This window comes from Delphinapterus leucas, chromosome 15 (genome assembly GCF_059928025.1).
Source record: "Delphinapterus leucas isolate spDelLeu-1000000601 "Yukka" chromosome 15, BTC_Dleu_Yukka2, whole genome shotgun sequence".
In the NCBI taxonomy this organism is placed as follows: Eukaryota; Metazoa; Chordata; class Mammalia; order Artiodactyla; family Monodontidae; genus Delphinapterus; species Delphinapterus leucas.
Genome location: NC_143143.1, coordinates 2,115,952 through 2,138,849, shown reverse-complemented (window position 1 = coordinate 2,138,849; position 22,898 = coordinate 2,115,952). Strand labels below are relative to the sequence as shown.

General features: G+C 47.4%; 1 protein-coding gene across 5 annotated transcripts in view; it reads left to right on the top strand.

Annotated features, from left to right (window-relative positions):
• The window catches only part of CARD11 (caspase recruitment domain family member 11), a 111,023-nt gene that overhangs the window by 34,774 nt on the left and 53,351 nt on the right, over positions 1-22,898 (top strand). Inside the window, exon 1 of one of the 5 annotated variants that reach the window (XM_022563453.3) lies at positions 21,261-21,405. The exons of the other annotated variants lie outside the window; for them this stretch is intronic. The gene's annotated coding sequence lies outside the window, so the exon portion shown is untranslated. Of the gene's footprint in view, positions 1-21,260; positions 21,406-22,898 lie in introns of those variants that run through there. 5 annotated transcript variants of the gene reach the window in all.

The following is a 22,898-nucleotide window of genomic DNA, read 5'->3' as shown; positions in this document are numbered from 1 at the left end:
GAAATTCCATCATATACAGAATTTTCCTTCGTCATACAATCTTACATTATTTTTTAAGTACCCGTTTTACATTATTGTGTCACTTTGAACTTAGTTAATCAAAAGAGCCCAGGATGTTTTCTGTTTCTTTTTTTCTTTTTTTTTCCAGATGTCTCTGCCATGCAAATCTCCCTTATCCTGTCCTTGTACACTTTTTCGGGGCGAAATTCAGCACTATACATCTGTTTCTGTTGAATTCCATCTTGTGGTTTGGGCCTTATAGTCCTGCCTGGCAAATCTCTTTGAATATTGATTTATCATATTTATATAATTTATCATATTAACTATCTCTTCCAACTCTGTGTGACCTGCAGAACTGGTAAGATTCTCTTTTATGTGTCCACTCCCATCATTGCCAAAAACGTTGAACACAGTGGGGCTAGAAATGAGCTCTTTGGTGTCACTGCTTGAGACCTTGCCCAAGGTTGATTTATTTATTCAACAAACATTTATAAAGACAGAGCTGTTGTCAGTACCCTTTAAGTAATGCTGTTCAACAACTTGTGAGTTCACCTATCAGGAAAAACAGTCGATCCAAATTCTATCGTCTTACCCTCAAGGTTATCGTGAAAAATTAGTCAGAAGCTGCCATTGGACTGTACTGGTTGCTAACCCTAGCAGACTAGCATGTAATTGTCTTGCTTTCTCCGGGTTGCTCTGGTGTATTGGTTTGCCTTCCCAGGTGGAGGATGCGTTTCGTGGGGAAGGGTACTGATGTCGTTTCCTGCGGTGGGGGGATGTACAGTTGCGCACACACACTCATTCTGACGTGGAAGCCATGGCAGCCTACGCTTTCTGAGTATTAGTATTAATTAATTATGTAATTCACCACACCACGGTCCTGGAGATGTTATGATTTCGATTTTATAATGGGGAAAATACCTTGCGTAAGTTACCCAGCTGGTTATAGTGGAGTTTGTTTGACTGTCTGTCTCCAAGCCCTGGCCTCTGCATTGCACATGCTTCCTCACGATTTGGGAAGAGGTTCAGAAAATACCATCCTCGGAAATTCCACCTGACAAGAATTGAGGTAAAATGAATGAGGTGATCCCCAGCGGGGGTCACCCATCTGAAAGGACAATTGAGCTGGCTTGCTGGAGTGACTGGCTCCTTCCCCCACCTCACCAACAAGCACCAAGCCAAGTTGTAACTGAATGCAAGGTGATGTCATTCACTGAGCCTGTCTGTTATCAGTACGGCGCCATAACAGAAGAGGGGCACTCTTACCTAAGAGTAAGAATTGGCCACCTGCTTTGTACCTGAGCTGCCCTGGGGAGGCCACGGCCTGAGGCTACTGACAAGTTCCCACTTCCCAAACAGATGCAGGAAGGCCTGGGGAGGACCTGAGTTCATCAGGCTTCTCCAGGTTGATCCATGCGTGTCCCGAGATGGTGTTTCTCAAAGTGTGTGCCACACCACACTAGCCCTGTGAATCATCTCATGAAACAGAGGTTCCACGGTCAGACAGCTTGGGGAAGGCTGAATGCTGCGCCTCCCTTAGGGAGACTCACACGCAAAGGCTTTGAAAAGTCCTGCAGTAACCCAGGTTTCCGATCAGTTTGACTGTATCACGTACTGGACTCCTTGCCTTTTTTTTTTTTTTTTTTTTTGGTTAAACACACTTTGAGGGATGTCCTGACCCTGAAACCTTCCTTTCTTTACTCTCATTTGAACTTGTCCATTGGGCAGGTACCCCCCTCCTTTATCCTCTCTCTGACATAACATTCAGTTTACTTCCTTCTGATCTCTTATCACAGTTTCTTAAGATGGGCTTATTTCTTTCATGCTAGTGCACCACCACTGGACCGTAAGCTCCATGAAGGCAAGAATCACACTATTTTACTCACCACTGTAAACTTAGTGCCAAGCAAAGTGCCGGCACATAGTAGGTCCTCAGAAGGATGTGTTGACAGAATGAACGTGTTGCTGGGTTTCCACGCGGCAGGACCTGAGCTAAGCTCTTCCTACACGTTATCCGTTCACTCCTTGCAGCCGTCCTGTGAAGCTTATACACTGTCCTCGCTCCCATTTTACAGGCAGCACCTTCGAGGCTTGGGGAGTTGAAGCGCTTTTCCCCACTCACTCAGCTAACAAGCAGCAGAGCCAGGTTCAGACCCAGGCCTGCCTCACTCCAAAGTCCACTGCGTTGTGCTCCCCTAGGGGAAAATGACCACGTATAATGATAATAAAAATAAATTCGTGTTCTGGTTTATGAGTCGGCCCCGTAAGAGTCCAGATGACCCAGAACGAAGAGGAAAGTATTAAATTCCTCAAAACTGAGCCCTACACCCCAAGGGGAAGGTGACCCCACGAAAGCATCACCAGCTTCCTGGTCTCTTTCTGGAGATTTCACTTTCCTCTCTGTGGTCAAATTTTCCTGCCTAAAGAGACCTAGCATGGCACTAGGCATGTTAAAGCACACCGTAGACAGCTACAGAAGCAGCAGTTGAGATTAGCTGGCATGAGTCCTTATGTGGGAAGGCCTGTGGGGTCTTCGTGGCAGGCTGGGACTTGGAGGGAGCTGCTCACCTCTCTCCCAGCCCGTAGTTGTGCTCTACAGTCAGCGTCTGATTTCTTTAGCTTGCTGGGGTTTGGCCGTCGGTTATCCTCAAAACGCCCAAGGATGCTGCCCTCGGCTGGCTGCGCTCCCAGCAGATGATCTCAGCTGTTTCTCCTCTTTTGGCCTCTCTTGCAGTTTCTTTCCCAGACCATTTGGAGCTTTGAAATCTCCACTCTAGCTGGTCCCGGGTCTCGCAGCCCCTTAACCCATAACACTCATTCACCCGGCAACTCTGTGAATGTCCTGTCCCCGTGGGGACCAGACATCCCATCTCCATAGTAGCCTGCAGAAAGCTCATGATGGCCTGGGACCTGGAGTCCTTGGATGTGGCCTCTCCCCACAGGGACCCCAGGTGGAGAAGAAGTGATTTGGGGAGTGGGGAAGAGGAGGTCCCAGTGCCTTCTGGGGCAGATTGGAGGCATCCTTTCCTGTGCCCTTCTTGACTTTGCGTTCTTACCAAAAACGCGTCATGGAGCTGATGTGACACTGGATTATGGCTAGTGAGAGGCCCTTCAGGCAAAGATTCATTATTAATAGGCCAGGCTGTGATGATTAGTTAGGCAGACCACCTGGGGAAGCTCGTGCAATCTGCTTCTGTGCATACGGCCTCCAAATGACTGGGGGCTCAGAACCAGGTAGGACTCTGCCAGCACTCGGTGACTGTTTAATGAGGTCTGGGCCAGGCACTAGGGAGACAGAGGTGAGTGAAACGGATGTGGTCTCCAGTATCAGGAAACCTCCGGGGTGGCAACAGCAGTAACATCTTGTGTGCGCACACCATCCGGTACTTTAATAAGGTCCTTCTCCTCCGTGGAAACGGTCAGCCCTTCCATTTCCACTGCCAACGTCCGACGTCCAAGGTAACTGTTATCCTCTGCCTCCCAGGCCGCCCCCCCCCCCATTCTTACCTCCCCAGAGTCTGTTCCTCTCCTGAGCCTCTTCAGTCTGTTTCAAATGCAAGCCACATCCTGTCGGTCTCAGACCCGAAACCCTCCAATAGCTTCTCCAGGTTCCTTCCCAGTACCCTCAGGGCCCCCCTGACCTGGCCCTGCCGCCCAGTTTGATGACACATCACGCCTCCTCTCCGTGTGGTCCGGGCACTCCAGCCCCACCCACCCTCCGACAGGCCCTCCCTCTGCGCCATCCAGCACGGGGGCTGCTCCCCAGCGAGGCTGTTGGGCACCTGAATATGTTCTGTCCAAACCGAGATGCGCTGTACGTGTGAATACACTCCGGGTTTCAAAGTCTTAGGATGAAAAAGGAAAAGGATGCAGAAGGTCTCCTCAATGTTTTTTATGCTGATCACATGTCCCAATGATCCTATTTTGGTTCTATTAGGTGAAATACAATATGTTATTTAAAATTAATTTTACCTATTTTTTTTTTTACTTTCTTTAACGTGGCTGATAAGAAAATTTAAGATGACGCCTGTGGCTTGCATCCCTGGCCGACGTCTCCCTATTGGACGCTGTCCTGGACCACTGCAGGCCCTTTTATCCTGTATCTTTGTGCCAGGATCTCTGGCCCCCTGATGTTTCATTTACTTGGTTCCTCCTCACCATCTGGGTCTTGAATTAAGACTGACACGGCCTCCCTGACCTCATCTAAGTACCTCTGTCAGCACCTGTCTGTTTCTTTCCTGGCATTAATCACACTAACTGTCGCAATTTATTGTGTCTGCTCCCCCAAACCCACGATGTGCCAAGCACTGTTCTAAGTCTTTCGCATGTATTCACTTTCTCAAGCCTCACCACCACCCATTTTACAGATGAAGAAACTGAGGGATCCCCACCCAGGGGTCTGGCCTCAGAGCCTGCTGTTCTGACCCAGCGAGGGCAGGGACCCCGCCTGCCTTGAGTTCCCATTTGGTACATGTTGTGCAACATAAGTGTTTGTTAATAATCCAAATGTCCATCAGCAGATGGACGGACAAGCACAGTGTGGTCCATTCACACAATGGAATACTATTCAGCCGTAACAAGGATGCGGTGCTGCTGTGTGCTACAGTATGGATGGACTTTGAGAACATTACCCTAAGTCGAAGAAGCCAGACACCAAAGGCCACGTATTGTAGGATTGCACTGATGTGAAATGTCCACAGAGGGAGTCCGTAGAGACAGAAATCAGATTAGCAGTTGCCAGGGGCTGGAGGAGAGAAGGAATGGGGAGTGACTACTAATGGGTGTGGGGTTTCCTTTGGGGGTGGTGACAGTGTTCTGGAATCAGATAGCAGTGATGGTCCGCACAGCCTTGTGAATAGATTAAAACGCACTGAATTATCCACTTGAAACGGTGAATTATGACATGTGAACTAGAGCTCAATTAAAATAAACAAATATATAAATCGTGTGTTGATTGGATGAATCCTCAGAGGCAAATGGGAAAACCCAGGGTTCATCACCTTTCTCATGGAGCCACCAGGAAGCTGCACAGATGCAAAGAAAAGTTGTACCCAAGTCCCTACTCATCGGTATTTCTCGTGCATCTGCAAAGATGCCGGGCACTTTGCCAGGCATCGCGTGCCTGCTTCGAATAAGACAGATGGGGTTCCTGACCTTTGGGCTCCTGCAGGGAAGACAGGTGGTTCTATGAGTGCTTACAAGAGAATGGGAGGAGTGGGACCCCTGGGGCAGGGTTTCTTAACCTGGAGCTCAAAGGCCCCCCTAGGGATCCACGGATAGAACTCAGGAGGCCCGTGAACTTGGATGGAAGAAATTACATCTTTATTTTCGCTAACTCTAACGAAAATATGCCATTTCCTTCAATTATGAATTCAGGTGACAAGCCATCATAGTATCAGAGGCACTTTTAACTTTGTCGGCAACAGAAATCACAGACATTTTCTTTCATATCCCATTACGGTTTCTGCAGACACCTCAGCATATTGTTTGTCTATCCCTATTTCAGAATCGGGGCAGTTGTTAGGTCTCAGTGCTAGATATTATTTCATGCATTAATAAGGAGGCACACACATTAAAAATTCACAATTCTTAAAGTATTGGATAACTCTGTTTCAATATACTAATTTGTAACCCTCTGTATGTAATTTCATGTATTTAAGAACATTATTCTGGAAGTGGTTCCAGATACCAAATGGATTTCAGAAAGTTGAGAAGCGCTGCCCCTCAGGGACAGGCTCCTTGTTCTGTAATGAAGGGAGTAGGCAGGCCTGAAGAGGCAGAGGACTGACACATGAGGGCCCAGGTGGCCACACCAGGGACCAGAGGAGTGATGCTCACATTCTAAAAGTGGCCGCAGGGCAGGATGGAGCTTGTCATGTCTGGTCCTCAGTGGGCCCCAAAGAATGTGAGTTGTTGTGTGTTGACAAAGGGCAAGATGGCCAGAGAGTTCTGGGGTCCTCGGACAAAGGACAACTTCTTCAGAAGGAAATTATTCTTCTAACCAGCCTTGGGTTGTAGGGTTTGGCCTTTGTTGCTTGAAGAACACTTTGAGGAAGTGTAGATGGAGAAAGCTCCAAGGAGCTTCCTGAGATACACAGTCAGGGTTGGCACTTACACTTATTCCAGTGTAAGAGGGGAGCCTCCACTTCAGGACGGTGATGAAGTGGTCCCACGTTTCTGTTGCAGGAACGGCAAAGGCAAGGAGGGTGCATTGTGAATGGCGCGTCAGCCATAACTCTGAGTTTCTTGGTTTCAGTGGTCCGCGGCATAACCTTAACGTTACTTAAACGTAATTTGGTGGTGTTTTTTAGTACAGTTTCCCCTTCTTTTCCTCGCGGCCACTAACATCTCCTGTCTCGGGTCCCCACTCTCCCTTGTCACCATTATCCATTACTGCCACCGCCCTGCCAGGATGTCCTTGGAGGGGACTCTTAATGGAGCAGTCCTGGTTAAAGAAATCCAATGTGATTGAACTGCACCGAAGAATCAAAATCCAAATATCTGAAAGGGATGAATAATAACTAGGTATTAAAGCATATTGGTTATTTATTACTAGCAGAAGGCAGGAAGACATTAGCATGGAAAAAGCTGTAAATTAATCACAGCTGGGGATAGGAAACCTGAAAACGTCACCTCTATCTTTGTTAACTCTGTTTTGTTATTCTTGATGTGTCCCCACTTCTGTCCTTCCGTGATAGATTTTCATCCCAGCTGGCTAGCTGCAGGCACGAAGAGGGGAGATGAAACCCCCCAAAATGGTTAATCTCGTGTCACCTGGTGTTTAGAAGAGGGCGGCCGGGGGAATGTGCGTCTGTGAGCTGACCTAGATTCAGACCGTGGCCACACTGCTCACTAACTGTGACCTCGGACAAGTCACCTGACCTCTCCAGACGTTGGGTCTCCAGTCTGTCGAGTGCAAATGGTTCTAGAACCTTCCTCACAGCACTGTCATAGGTATTAAATGAGACCTGGCCTTTATGTGTTTAGTGCCATGTCTGACGACTGCTGTTGGTGACAAAGAGACAAAGGCCTTGCCAACTCAAGATGCTATCAGTGGTCCAGCATTGCATTAAAATGCAGATTCCCAGGCCCCACCTCTGGCCTCCTGTATTAGAGTCTGCATCCGACAAGATCCCTGGGCGAGACAATTAGACCTTAATGTTTGAGAAGCACCGACACAAGTGTTCTTGTACATATAAGGAATTTTTTAGTGAACTGGAGAAAGGGTGTTCTGTTTTATGATAAAACCAGGAAAAAGCTTACTCACATTCAGAGAATGCATTGACTGAGCTGAAAGGTACGCTGGAAGGCTTTGAATCCTCCCCTCTTTACCGTTGAGGACTCTGAGGTCTGGAGAAGTGAAGCATCTGTCCGAGGCCACAGCGTTGGTGTTCTGGTTAAGTGGTGTTGCATAAAAACCACTCCAAAACTGAATGACTTGAAACCACAGTGATAATTTATTTCGCTCACGAATCTGCATCGTGGGCTGAACTTGGCTGGAAAAGCGTGTCTGCTCCATGTGCCAAAAGTTTGGGGAACCAAGATAGCGCGCTCCATGGCCGTGGGCTGGGAGCTGGGTCTGAGGGCTGGGAACCTCCCTTCCTCTCCACGGGGACCTCTCCCCGGCTGCTTCAGCCCCCTCATAGCATGGGGGCTGGGTGTTCAGAGTGGGTGTCCCAAGACACAGGCCGTGGGAGCTGCCAGTTTATTACTGCCTGGGTCCGGGCCCTGGCTGTGCGTCACTCCACGTTTTTGTATGGATCAAGGGGTTGCAGAACCCACATCCAAGGGAGGAGAAGTAGGCCCCACCTGTTGATGGGAAGAACGGCAGAGAATTGGGGGTCATATTTTAAAACTGCCACAAGTAGCCGTTAATAGAACTGGGATCCAGCACGGAGCTCTTTCTACAGTTCCAAGTTCCAGCTTCCCTCCTGACCTTTCCTTGGGGAAAAGTAGACCCTGTCAGCTTGATTTTGCACGGAAACAAAAATAACTCCATCTGTTCCCTTTACAGTGTGAGCTCAGAGCCCAGGGCCTAGACCATATCCTGTTCCTAGACAGAGCCCCCAGGAGCGGCCACGGGGGAGGTCTCCGCTCTGGGAAGCTTGTTTGTCACAGCACAGGGAGGCGGCGGCAGCCGCCTTCCCTGCCAGGGGCCTGCTGGGCTCAGGACTGACTGAGTTGACACAAGCCCCCAGTAAGGCGTGGCATCAAGCTTCGGCCAGTTCTGCCCGCCTACACCAGCCCAGGGCCTCGCTCCTCCGTCCCACGCGGGTTGGGCTGCAGGGAGCTTCTGGGCTCCCCGACTTTGTTCTCCCTGAGAAATGGTGCGTGTCCATCTGCCTGGTTTAAGGTTTGGGGGTGGGGCTTTTTGTGTGTTGTTCAGTTTGAATCCAATGAGCCTTTGTTGGAGCTGGGATTTGAGCTCAGCTTCACCTGCCCACAGCTCTGTCTTCCGTTCCAGACGTCATCTGGGTTCCTTCAAAGTGGTCTATGAGACAAGGATTTGCTCTCTTGAACTGGGATCACAGAGCAGGGAAGTGGGACGGGGAAGGGAAGGCAGCTGATCGATGAAGGCCTTGGTTCCACTGGTGAAAAGAAGGGTCTCCTGCCTCAAGGGCAGATCCTTGAACGGAGAAGGCACGTGGGCAGAGTACAACCCGATGTGACAAACGCTGTTCTGAAAGTCGGGTTTTGGGAGACACGAGGCAGGGAGCCACACTGCTGCTGCGGGGTGGGGGTGGGGCGGTGTTCAGGCAGTGGTGGCTCTGGGCCCTGACGGGTGTGTAGGAGCCTGCCAAGTGGACACAGCAGAGGCATGGCTAAAATACTTTGGCACGGCTGCTGTGTGGGCTCTATACCTTTTCCAGGGATGATGTCACACACACAAAATGATTGGAGTCCTCTCCTTTTGCAATTGTTTTTCAAGCTTTGGGACTGTAGCTTGTAGCTCTCTGTAGCTCTCTCACTGTAGCTTTCTCACTGAGAGCGTTTCAAAGGAGTTTCCATCAAATTTGTTGAGCAGTTGCAGCGTTGTTGGAAAGACTGTCTTAAAGGACCCTGTTCACTTGGGTGTCATCAGTGAAGTCTCCTTTGTTTAAAAAAGGCTGTTTTGGTTCATACATCCCGTCATGTTGGGGGAAGAGGAGGGATGTTTAGTTACTGCTTAGGGACTGAATTGTGGCCCTCCCTAAATTCATACATTCATGCCCTAAGCTCCAACGTGACTGTATGTGGAGACGGGGCCTTTGAGGAGGCAGTTAGCGTTAAATGAGGTCATAATGGCGGGACCCTGATCCAGGAGGGCTGGCATCCTTGTGAGAAGAGGAAAAGACACCAGGGGTAAATGCACCCAGAGGAAAGGCCATGTGAGGACACAGTGGGAACAGCCGTCTGCAAGCTAAGAGAGGCCTCCCCAGAAAACAACCCTGCTGGCACCTTGACCTTGGACTTCCAGCCTCCAGAACTGTAAGAAAATCAGTATCTGTTGTCTAAGCTGCCCAGTCCTGGGTGAGCTGACCAATACAGTTACCAACAGAGAACTCAGCATTTTTAAGGTGGGCATCTTGCAGACTTCTGAGCTCTGTCTGGCATTCATGTGTGGACACCATTGCAGCTCAACCCTTTACACATACGTTTTCTCGTGTGTACACAGTGTTGTTTTTGAGGCCCCTCATTTTCTGGAAAAGTTCTGCCCCTCCCCCACCAAGACACACACTCAGATCCCTGATGTTTGAAAACCCTCAGTCAGACATAGCTGTTTTCATGGTTCCGGAACAGGTGTTCATAGAAGAGATGACCAGCTGCTGAGCCAGACGTACCTGAGCGGGGATGGGGCCTGGCCAGTGCCCACTATGTTACCTGGGCAGGGAATTCACGTGAATTAATGTGCACAGGAATCTGTGCATCCCGGGGTAGGGGGGGCTGTGAGCCCGCTCCACCTGGAGAAGGCACCTGGTGGCTCTGAGTGTCCCCTCTCCATGCCTTTCCTGAGAGAGGGTCTTGATGGGACAAGATTAAAGAGACATAAGGACTCTTGAGTACTTGGTAGATAGAACGGGGGCCCTCCTGCCTGGAGAAGGAAGAGGGGTGGGATGCTGGGGTGTGTCAGGGCAGGTTTACTGAGAACCAGCTCTGCAGCCAAACCTGCAGGAGGTTCCCCAGCTGAGGATCAATTATTCACCCTGCAAATCTTAATTCCTCTATGGCGAAAGCAAATGGCCTTAACTCCTTCAAAGAGAAAAGGTGAAGGCAACTCTGACCAGAGCAAAAGCCCTAGCCTTTGCCTCTCTCTGTGGATGGGAGCTTCTCCCCAGCGCAGCCCACTCCTCTTTCCTTCAGACTTAACAGATGTATGTTTGATGTTATGAGAACTGCCAAATTATGTTCTAAAGGGGCTGTACTATTTTATTTTATTATTATTTGTGTGTGTGTGTGTGTGGTACACAGGCCTCTCACTGTTGTGGCTTCTCCGGTTGCGGTGCACAGGCTCCGGACGTGCAGGCTCAGCGGCCATGGCTCATGGGCCCAGCCGCTCCGCGGCATGTGGGATCTTCCCGGACCGGGGCACGAACCCGTGTCCCCTTCATCGGCAGGCGGACCCCCAGCCACTGCACCACCAGGGAAGCCTGGCTGTACTATTTTAAAGCCCCACCAGCTGTGTTTGAGAGTTCCGGTTGCTCCACGTCCTCACCACGTTTGATGTCATCAGTTTAAAAATTTTAGCCATTCCGCTGGTTGTTTGGGGGTATCTCATTCTTTTGCACTTCCCTGATGACTAATGATCTTGAGCTCTTCTTCATGTGCTTATTAGCCATTTGTATTTCTTCCCTTCTGAAATGCTCATTCAAGTCTTTTGTCCTCTTTTTATTAACTTGTTGCTTTTAGTTTTTATTTATGTTCTTTATATGTTGTGGGTACAAGTCCTTTATCAAACATTTATATTGTGAATAGTTCTTCTATGACTGACCCGTTCATTTTCTTACTAGTGTTTTTGATGAGCAGTTTTTCATTTTTTAAGTTTTTTTGTTTTGATGAAGCCCAATTTATTTATTTTTTTTTCAGTTTTGTATTTAGTACTTTCTGGCTCTTGTCTAGGAGATCTTTGCCTACCTCAAGGTTGTAAAAGTAGTCTTCTTTCTTCTTCTAGAAACATTGTAATTTTGGATTTTATGTTTAAATCTGTGACCTACTTTGAATTAATGTTAGTGTCCCGTGTGACATAGGAATTGAGGTTTATTTTTTCCCATGAAATGGATATCCAGTTGTTACAGCACCAACTATTGAAAAGACTTTCCTGGCACCTTTGAATTGTTTTGGTGACTTTGTCAAAAATTAATTGACTCTATAGCTGTAGATCTATTTCTGGACTCACTCTTCTGTTTCATTGATTTATTACTTATCTTTACACAAAAACCACAGTGTCTTGATGATTGTAGTTTTACAGTAAACCTTGAAATTGGGTACTTATATTTATCTATAAAATATTTATAATATATAAATAATACAATATATAATATATAAATATATATAATTAATAAATAATATGTACTCCTCCAATTCTTTTTTCAAAATTGTTCTAGCTATCAAAGTCCCTTTCCTTTCTATATAAATATTGGAATTAGTTTGTTTATACTATACTAAAAAAGCTTGTTGATATTTGATTGGAATTTATTGAATTTCTAGGTCAATTTGGACCTATCTGGCAGTAATATTTAGGAGTCTTCCAATCCATGAACATGATATATCCCTCCATTTGATTTAGGGCTTCTTTAACTTTTTTTAGCAATTCTTTGTAGTTTTCAAGGTAGATATTTTACACCTCTTTCATTATACTTAAATCCTAAGTATTTTTTTTTGATATTAGGTTTTTAAAAATTTTTGTATATTGACCTTGTATCCTGTGTCCTTGCTAAATTATTGTATGATAATTAGTAGTTATTGATTATTACCGATTCTGATAGTAGGTTTCTTTTTTTATAGATCCCTTTGGATTACTTTTCTATACACAATCATGTTGTCTACAAATAATGACAGTTTTACGTCTTGCTTTCCAATCTTTGTTCCCTTTAATTCTTTTTCTTGCCTTATTGCACTGTCTAGAAACCCTAGTACAGTGTTGAGTATAAGTGCTTAGCATGAATATCCTTGCTTCATTCCAAATCTTAGAGGAAAAGCATTTAGCCTTTCATCACAAAGTATGAGGATAGTTGTTATCAGGTTGAGGGCAATCTATTCCAGTTTGCTGAGAGTTTTTAAATATGAATAGATGTTGAATTTTGCCAAATGATTTCTGCATCTATTGAAGTAATCATATGTTGTTTTCTTCTTTATTCTCTTAATATGATGAATTATATTGGTTGATTTTCGAATGTTGAACCAGTCTCGCATTCCTGGAATCAGTCCCACTTGGTCATGATGTATAATCTTTTCTCTATACTTCTGAAATTTTGTGCTGAAATTATGTTAAGGATTTTTTTGCATCTATCTTTATGAGGGGTACTGGTCATACTTCTCTTTTCCTGTAATGCCTTTGTTTGGCTTTGGAATCAGCATAATGTTGGTCACATAAAATGAGATGGAAAAAAAAAATGAGACAGGAAGTATTTCTTCTCCCTCTATTTTATGTAAGAGTTCATGTAAAATTGGTGTTATTTCTTCCTTAAATGTTTGATAGAATTCACCAATGAAGCCATATGAGTCTAGAGCTTTCTTTGTGGAAGGGTTTCTGATAATAACTTCAAATTCTTTAACAGAAAAAGGGCTAACTCAGATTTTTCTGTTTCTTCTTAGGTCAGTTTTGAGAATTTGTGTCTTTTGAGTAATTTTTGTGCTTATCGTCAGTGTTGTAGAATTTATGGTCATAAGGTTTTTCAAGATATTTCCATAATATCCTATCAATCCCTGGTGGATCTGTAGTTATAGCTCATCTCTCATTTCTGATATTGGTGATTTTGTTTTCTCTGTTTTTTAATCAGACTAGCTAGAGGTTTATCAGTTCTGTTGATCTTTTCAAAGCTTTTGATTTCACTGGTTTTTCCACATTGCTCTTATATTTTCTATTTTATTGTTTTCCACTCTTATCTTTATTATCTCTTTTCTCTATTTACTTTGGCTTTTCAGGCCTCTTAATGTAGAAACTTAGATGATTCATTTTAAATCATTCTTCTTTTCTAATATTAGCATTTAAAATTATAAATTTCCCTAAAAGCATTGCTTTAGCTGCATGCTAGAAAGTTTGATACTTTGTTTTTATTTGTATTCAGTTCAAAACATATTCAAATTTTCCTTTTGATTTCTTTGATCAATGGGTTATTTAGGACTGTACCATTTAATCTCCAAATATCCAAGGATTTTCCAGATACTGACATTTAATTATGAATTTCTGATTTAACTCCCTTTTGTCAGAGAACACATTTTATACAATTTTTATCCTTTTAAAGTTATTGAAACTCATTTTATGGCCCAACCAAAAGTCTTGGTGACTGTCCCATATTCACTTGAAAAGCATATGTATTCTGCCGGTATCCTGCAGTTGTTAGCTGGAGTGTTTTATAACTGTTCAAGTTGGTTGCTAGTGTTGTTCAAATCTTCTATATTCTTAATTTTTATCTACCTGTCCTAACAATTACTAAGAATGTTGAAATCTACAACTGTAATTATGGATTTATCTAATTCTTTCCATTTTATCCATTTTTGCCCTATGTGTTTTGAAGCTCTGTAATTAGGTGCATTCAGAATTGTTATATTTTCTTGATGAATTGACTCCATTATCATTATAAAATGTCCCTCTTTACCTCTGATAATACTCTTTTTCCTGAAGTCTGCTTTTCTGGTATTAATGTATCCATTCCAGTTTTTATGAATAGTGCTTCCTTGTCTTACTTTATCTGTGTCTTTATATTTAAAGTGAGTCTCTTATAAACAGCATATAGTTGAATAATGTTTTAATCCACTCTGATAATCTCTGCCTTTTAATTGAAGTGTTTAATCCATTTACATTTACCATCTAAGTGTTTTCTTTTTGATGCGTCCATTCTTTGTTTCATTTGTTCCTCCTTTTCTGCCTTCCTTTGGATGAATCAAGGTCTTTTTTGACATTTCATTTTATCTCCTCTGTTGACTTGTTAGCCTATTTCTTTGTTTTATTTGTGTACATGTGCAGTTGTGCTACGACTTATACAATGCACCTTTAACTTACCACTGCCTACCTTGTATTAATATTACATCACTTCGCATATAGTGTCAAGACTTACGGCAGTATGTGTTCACTTAACCCTCTCTCATCCCTTGTGCGGTTATTGATTGTCATGTGTTTTATTTCTACATATGTTACAAAGTGCACAGTAGATTGTTGTTAGTTTTGCTTTAAGCCATTAACTATGTTTTTAAGAAATTGCAAATGGAAGAAATTTTATCTTTGCTCACGTATTTACCATTTTGGCACTCTTCAGTCCTTTGTGCAGATCCAGGTTTCCATCTGGCTTCATATTTCTTCAGTCTGAAAAATACCATCTAACGTTCCTTCTACTGCAGGTCTGCTGCTGATGGATTTCTTTCAGCTTCTGATCTATCAAACAAAGAGCCTTTATGTCACCTTACTTTTGCAAGGTATTTCGCTGGATAAAGAATTCCAAGTTGGCCTTTTGTTTCAGCAGTTTAAAGATGTGCTTCCATTGTCTTCTTTCTGACATTGTTCATTATGAGGAGTGACCAGTATTTCTATCCCTATTTCACTGTATGTAATGTATCCTTTTTTCTCTGTCTGCTTTTAAGATTTTCTTTTTATATTTAATTTTCACCAGTTTACGATATGCTTATGTATGATCTCATGTTTATTTTGCTTAGAGTTCATTGAATTTCTTGGATCTGTGGGTCGGTATTTTTCATTAAATTTGGGGAAAAAATTAAAGTGATTTTTCTTCCACGATTTCTCTTTTTCCTCTCCTTCTAGGACTCTTAACTACGTGAATGTTAGACCACTTGATATTATTCCTCAATTCACTGATTTTCTGCTCATCCTTTTTAGTCTTTTTTCCCCCTCCATGCCTTAGGTGTGTAGTTTCTATTGCCCTTTTTTCAATTTCACTGATTTTTTTCCTCTGCAACGTCCAAATGGTTGTTAAGCCCATCTATTGAATTTGTAACTCATATATTCTAACTTTTAGATATAGAATTTCCATTTGGTTATTTCTTGTTTCACATCTTTTTCCTTATTCCGTTCATATTTCCCTTAAATCTCTGGCATACTTATAATAGCTGTTTTAAGGTCTTTGTATGCAAAGTTCAACACTTCTGTAATTTCTGGGTCCATTTCTATTGACTGGTTTTTCTCCTTGTAATTTGTTGGCTTATGCGCATGTATAGCAAAAATTTTTTCTTGAATTCTGGTCATTGTGGATGCCAAGTTTCTGGATTTTGTTGCCCATAAGTTGTGATAAGTTTTGATCTGGAAAATAGTTATGTGTGAATAGGCTTGATTCTTTTGGAACTTTTAAACTTTGTTGGTTACATCTAGAGTGGTCCATATTCTGGAGTTATAGTAGCCCTGCTCTTCAGGCATGGACTTTTCTAGGTCTCTGAATTCTCAGGGGACCCAGTAAGGTCTTCCAAATCTGGCTAATTAGAACCCCAGCATTTGTCTGTCTTGTGTCATATGAAATCTCTCGGTTCACAGCCTCTTGGTACTTGTTCTCTGTTCAGCTCATGGAGTCTTACTTGCGCATGTGCAGTTTAGTATTTAGCCAAACACTATTTCTCCGTGTACCTCCCTCCTCTTGGTACCCCTCCTCCCAAATTGCAGACCTCAGCAGCCCTGTATTCTGGACTGTCACCTCAGTTTGGGCTCCGCCCCCCTGCCCCGTGGTATGTAAAGTGTATCCAGGCAGGAAGCCAGTGATCACGAGGCTTACGTCATCAATTTACCTTCCATCAGGGTTATCCTGAGCCCCCTGTTGTTCAGTGTCTACAAGCAGTTGTTTCAAATATGTTGTTCCATTTTATAATTGTTCAGTGTTTTCACTGTTGTTCATAACATGTTACTTTCCACCACCTCACAACTGATCTGAATTCACCAGGCCAGATAAGAGGCTCTCATAAAAGATTGGCAATGAAGTAGGTCTCGTTGCGTGAAATATTAGATTTTTAGAAGAAATAATTGTGGGGCATAATTCTTACTTTGCAGAAGACTTCACTTTACAAAAGGGCTAGCTGCAAGTAAACAGTGTTCTTCCTTAGCCCATTTAAGAGATTGGAAAATGACTGTTGAAAGCAGAGCTAGGTGATGGGCAGCAGAGCCCTCAAGCCTGCCCCAGGTGGAGCTGTCAGTCAGGAGTGGAGTTAACGTACCATTGAAGTGTCAGTGTGTCCAGGGATCTGGGGCCCACTAGCAAGGCCAAAACAAAGTGAGGGGGCACTGCGGGATGAAGCATGAAGACCTGGTCCAACTTGGGGCCCGGTTACCCCCAAGTGTGTAGAGCCAAAATGGGAAACACCATCAAAGACCAGGCAGGGTGTGAGCCAGGAGAGACCAGCATGTGTCTAGAAGGTTCTAGGAGCTTAGAAGGGGGTGAGCATCTAAGTCAACACCCGATGTCTCTGCCAACAGTGAGGAATGAGAGCAGTGGTTCTGCGTGTGTGGTCAACCACCGGGAGAGCTTGTTAAAATGCACGCTCTGACTGAGAAAGGTCCAAGGTGAGGCCTGGAATACTGCAGGTCCAACAAGCTCCAGGTGGTGCTGAGGCTGTGGGCCCGCAGACAGCACTCCCGTCAGTGAGCACTTTGAGTCTGTGAGCCAGGGCTCACCCAGGACAGCTCCGCCCTGAGGAACCAGCTGATGCTTGTGGCACAGGGTAGACCCCGGTGCTGAACCCAGTTAAGTGGAGAGAGGAGGGTTGGATTTACACAAACTTACTTTATCTGTAACATTTCACCCTTGAAATTGCCTGCACCTGCTGGGGCTGACAGTTATATGGGAGGAGCATCATGCATCCCGGAAATCTCAGCTGTGACCCTAGGAGAACTCCCCATAGAGCCACAAGGAGCCAAAACATGTGCTCTTCTTACTTGTTCAGGAACCCAAATGCCAGCAGAACGGCAATAATCTTCCATTTAAAAAAAAAAAGAAAGAAAAAGTAAGCAAGAAAACAACGCTCAAACTCTCTTACCTTCTGCCATGAACTTTCTTCTAGAGTGTAGTCTCATGTGCCTTGAGTACAGAGGAGGTCTAAAGTTTGATGCTGCAGACGCCATTAGGAGAGGGTGTGGCCCTTTCTCACATTCAACAGGTGCTCGTGTTTGGTAGTCCGTGCACCTGCTCCCGTGTCCCGTAAAGGACACGTGTCACACCATCCACACATGCTTGGATTTTAGACACTGTGATGCAGAACACACTCTTGTTGATGTTAGCATCATTTCACCACCAACCATACGGACTGGGTTTTTTCCCCATCATGTTTAGGAAATTAACAATCACGTTTTAACCTCAGCTTCTTGGATAATGCTTGCAATAGTCCATTTCCTCTTAATAGGACGTCAGATGTTAGTAAGTTCTCGACTTTGGGTTTAACTAATGAACTCGTACACGGTTCATAATGATGAAAGCTCCCATTAATTGAGTATCTATTATATTCCAGGCAGTTGCTTTAGAAACGTGTTTAATCATCACTAAAATTCTGCCAGCTACGGGCATTATTATTCCCGTTTTACAGATAAACTGTTTATACGTTATTTATGGGGTTTTTATGGGTTATTTATAGGGGAACCGAGGAGGGGCAGTTGGAGGAACGGGGTGGGTGTCGGGTCTGGCGTGTTTTGTAAAGTGTGGGCACCATGAAGTCACTCACCCACCAGTGTTCAGCATCAAGGAGAGTCACTGAGCTCTTTCGAAGCTCTAGTGGCTTTTCCTTCAGCTTCTTGGCAAAGACTCCACTTTCTTCCCAGCCCCTTCGTTCTGCCGGGCAGACAGAGCCGGGCCTCTGACCAGGCCAGCGTGCCCGGGAACTTCTCACCAACCCAAAGAGGAGACATCTGAGCCCACGGCCACATCCAGTTCTCTGCCTGAGTGAGCTCCTGGCCCCCGTCCTTTCTGGCTGAGACGACCTCTCTGCTCTCCAGGACTTGCAGGGGGTGAGGGGCAGAGGGAGAGGCGAGAGTTAACGGGAGGCCGGCTCTGTTTTACACGGGATATGCTCTCTTCCCCTCTCTGTTTCCACGGCAACTGCTAATTAGCAAGCTGCTAATTAAAGTTCATATTTATGATCAGAAAATAAAATCATTGGACCTCTCCGAAATAGGATTTTATGAATTTTGGCTCCAGCAACTGAGTCAGCAGCGAAGGGCCTGTGCTGTTCAGGACCGCGGTTTCAAGGCGGAGATAAATAAGCAAACAGCGCGGGGAGGAGGCTGAACCCAAGTCCTTGGGCAGAACTGGGCCTCAGCGGGTCCGCCGGCGGGAAAGATGGGACGAGGTTCCTACACCGAAGCCGCCAGTCCACGTCGGCTGTTTCGTCTCCGGGGTCACCGAACTCCCATGAGGCGGTTTTCTATTGCAGAGCCAGCTGTTTTGTTCTTTTCTGTTCTCGCCATACTAGAAAAATCATCACCCACAAGCTCAGACTCGAACCTCCCCAGGTGTGTGTGCAGGAAACTCTCAATGCCACTTCCTTTCACGTGTCACTTGGTTACTGCTGCTTCTCCGAGGGGTCTCCGGGCACCCTGTCCACCGTGGCCTCGAGTAACCCCTCTTCCTGGAAGAATTCAGCTCCTTGGGCCCTTGGATGTTGGCTCCATCCCTTTTGTGGGCCCTTGAAGAGCCCAGTGGGAATCTCCTCACCCAGTCGTGGAAAAATTTTGCCATCTACGTTTGGTCTCTCCCACGGGGCGTGTTTCAGAATCCCAGAGTTGGAAGGGATTTCGAGGGCATCTGGTCCCCCCTGGGAACATGGCTGAACGTCCTTTCCCCTGAAATCTCCCCCAAGACTGGGCAGCTTCCCTCCGCTTGCCTTTGGCGATGTCATCCTTGCTGCCTGTCCTGCCCGAGCTTGGAAGGATCAGCTTTCTCGGAGGGGAGAAGGGGGGGGCTGATGGAAGGTCAGTGGAAGACCACCGTCAGTCCCTGCTCCTCCCTTCACCCCTTTGGGGGTCCCAGGCCCGGCGTTCGACGCCTCCACCTGCGGACCGTCTTCTGCAACATGGATACAGAGGGCCCTGTCCCACTGGGGTGGGCGGCAGGAGAGAACACGGACGGAGGGCCCACCAGGCACGGAGCCGTTCTCGCAGGGCTGTAACTCAGCCGGTCCTTCAGCTCACCTTGGCTCCTTCGGCCCCTGGAGTGTGCGAGGCCGTGCTGGTGCCTGAAACGGCCCCCGAGAACCCTGCCAGCTCTGAAACTCCATTAGCGTGGGCTCTGACCATGTAAGACTGAATCTTCACGCTGTGCTTACCTCCCATCGATTGGCTCAGGGAGTCGTCACTCCGTTGACGAAGTCCCAATGATGCTCACAGCACAGCAGGTAACGAGGGGGCCTTGAGCCCACGGGAGGTACAGCGAGTCCCCCCTCGTCCCGTGCGGAGCCAAACCGGCAGCACTTCCCGCCGCTTCTCACGGGCTGTGGGCTGCACGCTGGGCCGCCGAGTTCACCTGTTGAAGCCCAAACCCACAATGGGATGGTACTTGGGGGCGGGGTTTTCGGGAGGGATGAGGGTTAGATGAGGTCTGGGGGGGACTTCGTGATGGGATTAGTGATCTTAGAAGAAGACGAGACAGCAGAGCTCCCCTGCCCTCCACGATCTCAGGAAATGTGAGGACAGAGCAAGAAGGTGGCCGCCTGTGAACCAGGAAGGGGTCTCTCACCAGACACCCACCTGCCAGCGACCGCTGGTGGGAAGGCAGGGTGACAGGGCCACTTTTTCGGGAAACAGAGTGGGGACTTCTTACAGAGTTCAGCGTGCACCTCCCAGACGACCCGTCAGAAGACATGACAACATGTGCCCCCGCGAAGATGCATACAGGAATGTCCCAATAGACAAATCGGGCCAACAGCCTAAATGTCCGTCAGCAGATAAATGGATAAACCGTGATCCACACATCAGTGGACAGAAAGGGACAAGCCAGACCCTAGAGAGAGCTGGCCGTGCTGATCCATATTCCTGAGTGCCAGAAAAAGGTAAAACAGAAAGCACAGTCGTGGTTGCCTCTGGGGTGGGCATGGGGAATAGGATGAAAAGGGCCATGAAGGCACTTGCTCGGGTGGTGGCCGTGCCCTGTTTCTTGATCGGGGTCTTGGTGACGGGGTGTCTTCTTTGCAAAACTCATTAAATTTAAGATGCATGCAGCTTACTGGTCATACTGCAATTTTTAAGAAAAGGAAAGGGAACAGAAAGGCTATAGACTGGGAAATAGAGGAATTAGGCAGAACTGGTAGGTCTGGTCTCTGTTGTGTAGGGCTGCGGAGAACAGGGTGAGAAGCTCCTGTCTAGCTGTGTGGGACCAGAGGGGCCTCGCAGGCTTCTAGGAAAGGGGGAGGGCCAACCTTTAGGAATCACCTACTTGTGCAGGATGCTCGGACAGGCCAGGCAGGCGGGCGACTGTCACCCGTCACCGCAATCTAACTTGCACTCTCGCTGAGAGTTTGCCAACCCGTGCTCCTCCAGGCATCTATACTGCAGGGCCTGCCCGGGGTTGGTGGGGGGGGGGGGGGTCCCAGCCCTGCTGCAGCCCGCGGTGGAGGTCCAGCTGGATTGGGCAGAGAGAAGACACGGTTGTCAGAGGAGCTGGGTCAGTGGTCAAGGCGGATGCGGACAGGGGAGGACGAGATGTTGGAGGAGAAAAGAGGGTGATGGTGTATTTGGCTCTGGGAAGCCCCGCGTGAGGCCCACAGGAGCATCCTCCCTGGAATGTTCTAGGCCCCGCACTTCCCATCAGCTGGCCTTCCTCCTCGGTGCAGTTCAAAGCCAGGAGCGTGGTCTCCGGGGTGAGGGCCTGCACAGCCGCGGGGGCAGCAGGAAGGGCGGGGCTGAGCTCCTGCCCTCCCATCCTCACCTTCCCGCAGGGCAGACACGGCTCCCGCTCTCCGCAGCGCGCCCCCTGCCGGAGAGAACACAGTCTCCTCCTCTTCTCCCAGCCTCCCCCTCTGCAGAAAGTCACCCACAGCCTCTGCTCAGAACAAAAATAAAAAGGGAAGTATGGCAGCCCACCCCAGCCCACACCTCGGCCCCTGCTAAAAACAGAGGCAGCCTGTGAGTGGGGTGTTGCGCCAGCTTCCGTGGGGGGGTGGGGGCACTGCTCCCTGCAGCATCAGCGCTTTCTGGGGGCCTGGCAGCCACTGTGCTGGAGGAGAGGGAATTTGAGAGGACCACGGAGAGACCCCCTAGCCAGACCTGGGGCTGAGCTAGTTTGCAAGCACGTGAGTATACCTTCCAACTGGCCGGTCCTCTTTACTCTGACACCTGTGTGCCCAGCTGGCAAATCCACATCCTCGGTCAGGGAGCGTCTTCTGTGGCAGGTCTGGGGGCTGCCGTGGAGCCCGCCACCCCCCTCGCCGATCGGTCGTGCTCTCCTCCGAAGCATGAGCTCTCATGGCTCCACGCGTGTTCTTTTTCCATCTTAATTTCCTAAACAACAGTGGGTGCTCGACAGTGGGTGCTGGGGCAGCTACTTTATGCTGTAGCTTTGATTGCACAGAGCGTGGACTTGAGCCCAGAGAAGCCTTTCAATCAATGCCTGATGACCTATTTGGACCAGAACGCTCTCATTTTTACGTGCTGGGTTGTTTTTAAACTTTCTTCTGAGGGAGGACGGTGCAGAGGGCCAAGGAGTGGGGGCGGGTGCCTGGCGTGTGTTCCTGTTGAAGGAGTGAGATGGCCGCAGCCCAGCTGGGTGGAGGGGAAGTGTGTGTGCATCTGTTCCCAGAAGCTGGGGCCCTTGCCTTTATCGGCAGCTCGCAGCCTCACAGCCTTGCCCTCTCTGGGGTTCCTGCCCTCCCCGGGGAGCACCTTTCAATCAGTTCCTCCGAGGTTTATTGAGGTTCCGTACGCAGAGAAACAAGCCTGTTGCTAAACGTTGTCCAACAGCTAACGCGGGCCCAGGCCCTGCCCACAAGCCAAATGGCATGAGAGAGAGAGAGACTGCAGAGCCAGGCCAGGCAGGAGACGTTTGATCCAGAATCCGGGGAGGAAGGGCGCAGTGCGGGGCGAGCGGCTTACCAAGCAGGCAGAAGGACCAGGCCCCCAGGGGGACGTCGCCCCCGCAGTACCTCTTGGAGGCGTCTGAGAAGGTTCCTCATTTCCTAACGACATGCTTCAGAAATCCAGTGAGTCCTGGGAGGCTGAAGAAACTTTTGCAGCAGCCCCTGGGGGTCTTCTGCTTATCGGAGACCAGAGTCTAGTTTTTTTTTTTTTTTCGGGGGAGGGGGAATCAAACTGACGTCACTGGTTTGAAGAAGTCAGCTGGGTCGTGGAAGCGTCCTGTGCAGACATGTCACCGCCTGCCGGGTGAAACCGGGGCCGGCTCACAAGCCTGGCTTCCTGCGTGGACTCGTTCAACGATCACAAAAGCAGCGCGGTCCGCCGACTCCCTTGCTACGCAGCATCTCTAACGGCCTCAAGTCAGTAACCGTCTACAGCGTCTGGGTGCCGCTTTGATGGGCGCCTTAACTACTGGTGATTGTGTCATTTCGCACATGCCCAAAACAAAGTCTTTCCAGTTTGCCCCTTGATCCATAAGCTTTCGCTCACATGGCAAGAAGCCAGAGGTGATGTCTGAGCGTAAAGGTTCCCGCATTCCCATCACTGTTACTTTCAGAGACTGGTCAAGTTATTTCTACCCCCACTGTGTGGGAAGGATGCAACGTCGGAAAAACACGGGTTCATGTTTGCTGGTGCCTGGTGGCAGAGAAAG